We start from the raw sequence: 3,381 nt of genomic DNA on the forward strand, positions 1-3,381 counted from the left end.
TTTAGCAACTTTTAACATTTCATTCTATAAAATTATAAAATATAATTAATATATAAACAAAGGAACTAAAATTTCATATATATATAATAATTGATATTTACCCATTCAGTATCAGAAACTGACATTTTATTTATTCCAAATTTGTTCCAATATAATAACAATACAAATCTTCTTATTTGAAATATAAATTTATAAATTACAGTAATAAAGTTATTTATTAAAAGATTTAATTAACAATTTAAAACAATAGAAATTTTATAAATTTACATGTTATTTTTCAACTTTAACATTTTAATAAATTAATAATTAAATTAATATTTTTTAATAAATTAATAGTAAATAAATAAAATAAAATGAATGAATATTTATTTATTTTTAGTTATGTAATAAAAATATTACTAATTCTTTCACAATATTAAAACTATCATAGGTAAATTATATTTACAATCACATAATATATCAAAATTAGAGAACGAATATTTAATTATCGTCACAACTATATTATATTATATTCTTCGTGTATCTTTCACTAAAAACTAAAATAATTTGGTTTATTATTATTTATTATTATATGTAATATTTTTAATTATTTATATTTTATTCTATTAAATTGTATTTTCTATTATTATTATGATAGTAACTGTTACATCAATACGAATATTACAAAATTGACTTATGTATTTATTCGTTTCTTAAATTCAATAAAAAATTTTTCAACTTTTTGTAATTAAAAAAAATATAAACACTAATGTGGAACTTATTTATTTTATGATACTTTACATAAATACAATTACTTAAAATGTAATATTTTATATATATTATAAGATATTCTATGGCAGAATATATATTTTATTTCTTATTTGTAATTTTATATCGAAATTTATTTTGAATTTTAATTTTCCTATTTTTACATATCAATTTACAATATTATTTTAAATCAAATCAGTAATATTGTAAATAAAGCTAAAATGATAAAAGAAATAAATAATACTTAATAAATAATGCCTATGAATGATACAGGTATGGAATAAAAAAATGCATTAAACATTAAATCTGTTTCATATTTTATCTGTGGTAAAATTATATATTATAATTTATAATCATATTTGAATTAATTTTGTATCAAGAATTACAATACCGATGTATGTTGATAATGTAGTACATCTGTACACATTGAGAAATTTAACATACCATAAGCGAACTTTGTGAACATGTTCTGGCATAAAAATATTTAACTTCATATTAATAAAATATTTTAATTTATAATATATAATTTTACTATATTTTATTTTATCTATATTGTATTGCATTCTCTTGCATTTTCATACTTCACTAAAATTAAATTATTAATTAAAATTTTCAAAAATAATAAAATCATTATGAATAATTATTTATTTTTAATAAAATATATAAACAGTAATAATTTTAAAGTAATATTTACATATTTTAGATATATATTTATTTCATTTTTATTTATATGTATTATAAGCATAAAATTATAAATTTAAATATTGACATTGTAATACATATATAAAAATGTAATTTCATAATTTTATTAATATATTCATACATTTATTTATTTTTTTTTTTAATTTATTAAATGAATAATATATTTTTTATTTTAATTATTTATATTTATTAATTTTATAAAATATTAAAAAATTATGTTGCTATTAGTATTTCAAATAGTCGATAGAGGGAAGTACATTCTTTCCCGCTTTCGATTCTCGAACTAGAGTAGTAGTGTAGTTCAGAGTGATGAGTGTTCGTACTTCATGATTATGACATATTGAATACTTTTGTGAATAAATTAAAATATTTATACATATTCATCAATTATTGAAGTTATTGTGTATAATTTATTATATTACTTTATGTAAAATGGGTATGTATTAATTTTAAGCCTAAAATTAGTTTTAGAATTTTTCACTTTACTGATTGTCGTCGAAATATTTTTAAATTATTTGTAGTTTAGAAATTATTACTTATAAGAGTGTATTTTTTGTAAATTTTATTTCTGATAAATATCAATAAATTTAATCTGTATGTAATTCTATAATGCATATGAATTGATTATGAATATTATGTCGACATCGGTAATATTGGAAATGATACGAAAATTCGAATTATATGTCAAATCTTTTATAAAATGTGTTTTTCATAATTCTTTGGAAATTTATTAATTTCTTTCATATGAATATAAATTTAAAAATTTATTTATTGTTAAATTATAATTTAGTTTGTTTCTAATTTTGATAAAGTCATTTACTTTACATCTCCACATATACATAAATATTTTTATTCTTTTATTTATTGTATGAAGGAATAATATAGATTATGTGTTAGAATAATAAATAAGGTATATTTTCTTGAAATATAAAACTTTATTGAATTAATGAAAATATAGTATAACATATTATTTCACTAATATTCAAATATCTTGTGTCTCAAGTGTTTCGAGGAATTGCCACAAGATGGCCGCGGAGCGTGGTCGTGCACCTGTAATGACAGCACGTGTTACAGCTGAGTGGCGGTTTCTTTCTTGGAAAAGTGAGTAAAATTGTGTTTTAAAAGTGTTTATCGTTTTTCCAAGCTTACCTGATGTTTATTTATTATTGTGTTAATCTTGTGACTTGAATTATACTTTAAAGTTTCTCAAAATATCAACATATTTTCTTTAAACATTCCTTTATTTATTCGGTGCTCATACATACATTGCTATTTATTATAGATCGGTAATTAACCTTGGTAAAGAATGATATTTAATGATAAGAGATACTTATCATAAATGACGTTATAGAAACATTGATGGAAAAGTAATATTAGTTATGGAAGTATATATTTTTAGTTGAAATGTCGCCTGAAATGAATCAGAGTACGTTTTCTATACTAACCTAACCCCATGTTACATGCGATGAAACATCGTTAAATGTATGTTAAATATATGTAAAGTGAATTTTTATACAAATAATAAAATATAACTAGAAAAATATTTTTGTTATTTAAGATAGTATATTTTGAATCGTGATTATTAATATAATTTATTAGAAAATATATAATTTGAAAATTATTAATTCAAAAATGGAATTTAATAAGAGATAGAATAAATTGATTCATATCGATTGTATATTGTGATGTATGTATCAATTATACGCATTATACGCATTGATATTATATATTATACATTCGATTATGCAAAATTTACTAATTTTTCTATTTTTTATTTGTTATAATAATTTTGTTATATAAAATGTAATAATTTGTGACTATTTGCATTTTTGTGAATTCTCTGTTTTAATTTTAATTATATGAAATATATTTAATTAAATCTTTTTTATATTTTATTTAATCTATGAATATTATATAATATAATATATATTT

The sequence above is a fragment of the Apis dorsata genome, unplaced genomic scaffold (assembly GCF_000469605.1).
Source record: "Apis dorsata unplaced genomic scaffold, Apis dorsata 1.3 scaffold_88, whole genome shotgun sequence".
Taxonomy (NCBI): Eukaryota; Metazoa; Arthropoda; class Insecta; order Hymenoptera; family Apidae; genus Apis; species Apis dorsata.